Below are 7,759 nucleotides of genomic sequence, written 5' to 3'. Positions count from 1 at the left end.
ACCAGCAACTACTTCCGGGTTTCCCCCCTCCTCCACACACAAAGGTCACCGCTCAGTCACTTGTCACCAGCCCAGGGCTCACTGAATCAGCCTCATTGCAACCTGCCAAAGCATCTTCCATATTTACACACCTACATTGTACAGACTCATTTTTTTTTTAAAGCTGTTTCAGTGTAAATATCTCAGCTTCACTTTTTTCTCCTTCTTTAAATCATTCTAAATTATGCCCAAGTTTTTTTTTGTGAGTTAATGGCATACACCAGCCTGAACTAATTGTATTTCTTTTGTTATTCATCAAAATTATAACCACCTAATTGCTGTTCTTAATCCCTCTTGGTTCATTAACACTGTTACGATAGACAGGAAAAATCAACAATGGAAATGCAATAAAAAATTTTTTTTAATTCTATAGGACAAAAAGATGATCAAGAAAACTTGGTGAACAAAATGCAGAATGAATTAAGAAAGAAAGACAGGACGTCCCAAAGCGCTTTACAGCCAATTAATACTTTTTGTAGTGAAGTCACTGGAAATGTGGCAGCCAATTTACACACCGCAAGGTTCCACAAACGGCAATGTGATAATGACCAGATCATCTGTTTTTAGGTGTTGGTTGAGGGATAAATATTGATCAGGACACTGAGGAGAACTCGTATGCACTTCTTCAAAATATTGCCATGGGATCTTTTACCTGAGAGGGCAGATGGGAGCTCGGCTTAATGTCTCGTCCAAAAGATCTCCGTCAGTGCAGCACTCCCTCAGTACTGTACTGAGGTGTCAGCCTGGATTATGTGCTCAAGTCTCTGGAGTATGACGTGAACCCACACCATTCTGACTCAGAGGCAAGAATGCTAACAACTGAGTCATGTCTAACCTAGACTGCAGATGTTAGATTTGGAGATTCTGTTGAGATTTGATGCATGTTTTTGCCAACCAATATAATCATTTAGTAAATATTTGTAAAATTAAGGAAGCCTATTTACTGTTGAAGCTACTTTTAGTTTATATATCACACTTGTTGTGTGTTGCCAAATACGCAATTTTTGAATGCAGTAGAAGAAGAACCACTGACAGAATGTTTCCTCCGGGTGCTCCGGTTTCCTCCCACAGTCCAAAGATGTGCGGGTTAGGTTGATTGGCTATGATAAATTGACCCTTAGTGTTAGTGGGATTAAATACGTGGGGTTACGGGGATAGGGTGGGATATGCGTTGGTGTAGGGGTTACGGGGATCGGGTGGGATATGCGTCGGTGCAGGCTCGATGGGCCGAAATGGCCTCTATCTGCACTGTGGGGTTTCTGTGATTCTGTGAATGTACCAGAATTATTATTCACATAAAAACTGTGTGGCAGAGTGACTAACAGTTCAGTGGAAGTGACTGCGTTGTTGTGACAAGTAGGACATTGTCTTTATGTTTTATGTTCTGCATAACAAAGACCGCCTACTTCCACCTCCGTAACATCGCCCGTCTCCGCCCTTGCCTCAGCTCAGCCGCTGCTTAAACCCTTATAGATGCCTTTGCTACCTCTAGACTTGACTATTCCAACGCACTCCTGGCTGACCTCCCACATTCCACCCTACGTAAACTTGAGGTCATCCAAAACTCGGCTGCCTGTGTCCTAACTCGCACCAAGTCCCGTTCGCCCATCGCCCCTGTGCTCGCTGACCTACATTGGCTCCCGGTTAAGCAAAACCTCGATTTCAAAATTCTCATCCTTGTTTTCAAATCCCTTCATGGCCTCGCCCCTCCCCATCTCTGTAATTGCCTTCAGCCCCGCAACCCCCGAGATATCTGCGCTCCTCTAATTCTGCCCTCCTGAGGATCCCTGATTATAATCGCTCAACCACTGGTGGCCGTGCCTTCTGTTGCCTGGGCCCTAAGTTCTGGAATTTCCTGCCTAAACCTCTCCGCCTCGCTACCTCTCTTTCCTCCTTTAAGACGCTCCTTAAAACTTACCTCTTTGACCAAGCTTTTGGTCACCTGCCCTAATTTATCCTTATGTGGCTCGGTGTCAAATTTTTTGTCTTAAAATACTCCTGTGCAGCGCCTTGGGACGTTTTACTACGTTAAAGGCGCTATATAAATACAAGTTGTTGTTGAATGTCTCAGTTAAATTCAAGGCTGCACTCACTTCACCATTTCAAAATGAAAGACAGAGACAGTCTGACTGCAGAAAAGGACAAATGCCTGATAGATAATCAATTGAGATAAAGGGTGCTTTGATGTTGAATTAACAGAGACCAAAATGTAATTTCCACTTACTGCTTCTGTCAAAACAAGTAGACTATTATACCAAGAGGAAGCCAGCAGTTCACGTCATTATCATTTTGTTTACCAAGGAGCATTTTTTGTTTGCTTGTCTTTCATTAATTATTGTACTGAATAGTATCTTTCTGCTTTCTATATCATTTCATTTAAATAAATCTGGATAGTAATTTTAGCCAGTACACAGTGGTTCATCAATGAATGTTTTCCACCTCGTGAGGTGATAAGAGAATGTGACGAGTATCCCAAATATTCTCCAGTAAGCGATTTGTCACGATTTAGGGTTTTGTTAGATTTGGGCTACACCAATCCATGAGAGTAAGGGCCACGGTTCTGGCTCACAAGAGACTTTTGTCTGCTTATGGATACTGTAGTCTAATTGTGACCACGAGAAAAGTGTTTGGGAAAAGCAGTAGAGACTGGTTGAGAGTTCTTTATCTCTATCGACAATAGCACAATCATGCCCTACGCACATGAAAGGCACTGTATAAATGCAAGTCTTTCTTTGAAATAAGGATCTGCTATGCTGATCAACAAACTAAAGTGGTCAGCAGGTTGTTAATGTTGTTCAGCATTTTCTGCAAAACTTTTTACTTTAAAGTCAATACTATTCAGTAAACTAAAGTGGCATTGCTCATGGCAGGTCAAAAGTATAGTGGTAATCTAAGCATGCAATTTGCTACCCAACACCGAATTCATAAACCGTAGATCACATTGGGACTTCACTAAACAGAGGAAAGGTGATTGGGAAATGCTTGCTGTATTGATCATCTCTGATAGCATGGCATTTGCTGGTGATCTGACCAAGTCTGAAGCTGTGCAAATAAATATGACTTTTTTTTTGGAGAGAGAACACTGTAGCAGCAAGAGAACAAAAATGACAAAGAGCCATTGCTGACCGTCAAACTAAAGTGGCCAGCAGGTACTTCATGCTCTATATGTTTTTTTCTGCAATGTTTTTTTACTTTAAAGTCAATGCTCACTTAATAAACCTGGAGGATCTCCCATGGCATTGCTCATGGTAAGTCAGAAGATGTTTGGGTAGAATTTACATCGTCTTTTACAGCGCAGAAACAGGCCATTCAGCCCAATAGGTCCATGCCAGTGTTTACTTCCTCCCACCCTTCTTCATCTAACCCCATCAACATATCTTTCTATTCCTTTCTATGCTAGTTGCTTCAACTACTCCTTGTGGTAGGGAGTTCCACATTCTCACCACTCTCTGGGTAAAGGAGTTTCTCCTGAATTCCCTACTGGATTTATTAGTGACTATCTTATACTTATGGCCCCAAGTTCTGGTCTCCCCCGCAAGTGGAAACATTTTCTCTACGTCAACCCTATCAAACCCTTTCACAATCTTCAAGACCTCTATCAGGTCACCCCTCAGTCTTCTCTTTTCCAGAGAAAAGAGCCGCAGCCTGTTCAATTTTTCCTGATAGGTGTAACTTCTCAGTTCTGGTATCGTTCTAGTAAATCTTTTTTGCACCTTCTCCACTGCCTCTATATCCTTTTTATAACACGGAGACCAGAACTGTTCACAGTAACTCCAAGTGTGGTCTGACCAAGGTTCTGTACAAGTTTAACATAACTTCTCTGCTTTTCAAGTCTATCCCTCTAGAAATGAACCCCAGTGCTTTGTTTGCTATTTTATGGCTTTATTAATCTGCATCGCCACTTTTAGTGATTTGTGTATCGGCACCCTCAGATCCCTCTGTTCCTCTACCCCATTTAGACACTTATTTTCCAAGGAGTATGTGGCCTTCTTATTCGTCCTACCAACATGTACCACGGGGGTTCCCAATCTCCTGCTGTGACTTTGGCAAAAACTGGCGAAATGGCTGAAACAGCCGTTCACGCTTTTTCTCTGGGGTTTCTGAAAAGGTTATTGCTCTCCATGAAAATTACTGGCAGCAATGTTTCATAACATGAGTCTGCTAAGCCCCAACAGCAACTGTTCCTCCTCCTCCTCCTCCTCCTCCCAGCAGCACCACGGACACCCCTCGTGTGCTCAACAGGGTATCTCTATCTCTCCCCCGAGACATTGCTCTTTTTCACCATCGCCACCACCCCCCCCCAACTTGACATCGTTCTCCGACCCCAACTAGATCCTCAAGAATGTCTTTTCTCTCTCGCTTACATCTTCCCCAATAACTGTCTGTTTCTCAATTCTCAGTTGCTCAGACTGCAGCACTTCTCTAATAACAAAAAAAATTGGGAGCTTATTTATTGGAGACGGTCATGTTTCAGGACCCTTTGACCAACTTTCCACAGAAAGGATGTGAAAGTGTTTGAGTTAAGGGTTGTTAACACAATAAAGACCATTAAAATCCTAATAGACTAAGCTTTGATGTATTTTCCCCAAAGATTGTAAATGAAAAACAAATACGTCATGCCAATTGTGTTGGAAGGTCCCTGACCCTGGAGGCTCAGCATGGGTTGTCATGCATAGACCATCCTTTCCAGTTGTGAACACAGGGGAATAAAAAGACAAGAGACACGCAGGCAGTCAGGTCCTTAGGCAGAAAGCTGCATGGGCAAGCTTTTACCAGGCTCAGGAGAATAGTAACAAGTTATTTTTGTTTAAGTCAGGGAAGAGGACTCACTGATTTTTTAAAAATTTGTTTATGGGATCAGGGCGTCGCTGGCAATGCCAGCATTTATTGCCCATCCTTAGTTGCCCTTGAGAAGATGGTGGTGAGCCAACTTCTTGAACCTCTGCAGTCCGTGTGGTGAAGGTGCTCCCACAGTGCTGTTAGGGAGGGAGTTCCAGGATTTTGACCCAGCGACGATGAAGGATCGGCGATATACTTCTAAGTCAGGATGGTGTGTGATTTGGAGGGGAACTTGGAGGTGGTGGTGTTCCCATGCGCCTGCTGCCCTTGTCCTTCTAGGTGGAAGAGGTCGCGGGTTTGGGAGTTGCTGCAGTGCATCTTTTAGATGGTACACACTGCAGCCACGGTACGCCAGTGGTGGAGGGAGTGAATGTTTAAGGTGGTGGATGGGGTGCCAATCAAGCAGGCTGCTTTGTCCTGGATGGTGTCGAGTTTCTTGAGTGTTGTTGCAGCTGCACTCATCCAGGCAAGTGGAGATTATTCCATCACACTCCTTACTTGTGCCTTGTAGATGGTGGAAAGGCTTTGGGGAGTCAGGAGGTGAGACACTCGCCGCAGAATACCCAGCCTCTGACCTGCTCTTGTTGCCACAGTATTTATGTGGCTGGTCCAGTTAAGTTTCTGGTTAATGGTGATCCCCAGGATGTTGATAGTGGGGGATTCAGCGATGGTAATGCCATTGAATGTCAAGGGGAGGTGGTTAGACTCTCGCTTGTTGGAGATAGTCATTGCCTGGCACTTCTGTGGCGCGAATGTTACCTGCCACTTATCAGCCCAAGCCTGAACATCGTCCAGGTCTTGTTGCATGTGGGCATGGACTGCTTCATTATCTGTGGAGTTGCAAATGGTGCTGAACACTGCAGTCATCAGCGAACATCCCCTTTTCTGACCTTATGTTGGAGGGAAGGTCATTGATGAAGCAGCTGAAGATGGTTGGGCCTAGGACACGGCCCTGAGGAACTCCTACAGTGATGTCTTGGGGCTGTGATGGTTGACCTTCAACCATCACAACCATCTTCCTTTGTGCTAGGTATAACTCCAGCCCGTGGAGTGTTTTCCCCGATTCCCACTGACTTCAGTTTTACTAGGGCTCCTTGATGCCAGACGCTGTCAAATGCTGCCTTGATGTCAAGGACAGTCACTCTCACCTCACCTCTGGAATTCAGCTCCTTCGTCCATGTTTGGACCAAGGTTGTAATGAGGTCGGGAGCGGAGTGGTCTTGGTGGAACCCAAACTGGGCATCAATGAGCAGGTCATTGGTGAGTAAGTGCCACTTGATAACACTGTCGATGACACCTTCCATCACTTTGCTGATGATTGAGAGTAGACTGATGGGGCGGTAATTGGCCAGGTTGGATTTGTCCTGCTTTTTGTGGACAGGACATACCTGGGCAGTTTTCCACATTGTCGGATAGATGCCAGTGTTGTAGCTGTACTGGAACAGCTTGGCTAGAGGTACGGCTAGTGCTGGAGCACAAGTCTTCAGCACAATAGCCAGAATGTTGTCGGGGCCCATAGCTTTTGCTGTATCCAGTGCGCTCAGCCATTTCATGATATCACGTGGAGTGAATCGAATTGGCTGAAGAATGGCTTCTGTGATGTTGGGGACCTCGGGAGTAGGCCGATATGGATCATCCACTCAGCCCTTCTGGCTGAAGTTGGTTGCAAACGCTTCAGCCTTGTCTTTTGCACTCATGTGCTGGACTCCACCATCATGGAGGATGGGGATATTCTTGGAACCTCCTCCTCCCGTTAGTTGCTTAATGGTCCACCACCATTCACGACTGAATGTGGCAGGACTGCAGAGCTTTGATCTGATCTGTTGATTGTGCGAAGCATAGCATGTTCATTATTTTTGTTATATTATGTAAAGACACATGTCCTGATTGAATTAAGTGTGTCTGTTCATAACTGTTGCTCTGCATGTTCCCTTGGCTGTGAAATAGAGCAGCTTAACCATTTGTATCTGGCCTCGTCTTATCAGGTGGTTTCTCAGTCCACCTTCAAAAAGATTAGAGAGGCATATGCAAAATACACACATGACTGGTTCAGATCACAAGGCTTTATAATTATTATACAAACACCCCTGGGTTGCATTATTGAATAAGTTGATATTGGGCAATGCAAATGTACTCTGGCATGTAAGGGGCATCAGATCCACTTATAGGCATACTGGATGCCACTGAACCAAGAATTTGAAACAGACACCTGCGTACATTGCATTTCCTCATCTTTTCTCTCGGCTTCTTTCCTTATTTCTTTTCAGTTTGATCTCCCCATTCTTACTCGTTTTATCTCTCTCCACTTAGTTTTAGCAGAATTCGTTCCCACTCTCTTATTTCTTACACTGTTCAAACTGCCACGTAGAGGGATGTGGAAGGAGCTGATCACAGAAAAAGATACTGGTTGGCAAAAAACAAAACAAGAACAGGCAGACTTGTGTGTGTGCTTGCGAGAGGCTCCTTGGAGTTTCTCTGTTGAGGTGTATAAACTCCAGAAGCCAAACTCCCACATGTGGCTGGGGAAATTACCACATGGCGAGTCCTAGGAGTTTCCCAGCCAAAAAGAAAAAGCCACAGTGGCTCCTGGAAATTGTAGTCCTATGGTTGTCCATGGACAGATTTAATAGAAATGTTGCCTGGTTTGCCGGGCAAGGTGTGTTCAGAGAGCAAGTTGGGCAAATCACACTACTTGGGGCAGGAGAAGAAGGGAGTTGTTAGACCAGATTTATGGGCACGTATGATTTCTTTATTAAACGTGCGTTGTGTTAAAGTTTAGATCTGAGGCTTGGAGTGGGTGGGAGAGGAACTGTATGATGCAGATTTTTTTTGATGGAAAACAATTGCAAAATGTTGAAAAAAGGTAAGTTAGATATTTGTG

Source organism: Somniosus microcephalus, chromosome 22, assembly GCF_052327205.1.
Source record: "Somniosus microcephalus isolate GS21.2 chromosome 22, FLI_Smic_1.0, whole genome shotgun sequence".
Classification (NCBI taxonomy): domain Eukaryota; kingdom Metazoa; phylum Chordata; class Chondrichthyes; order Squaliformes; family Somniosidae; genus Somniosus; species Somniosus microcephalus.
The sequence above is the reverse complement of the archived record's forward strand: the minus strand, read 5'-3'. Positions refer to the sequence as shown.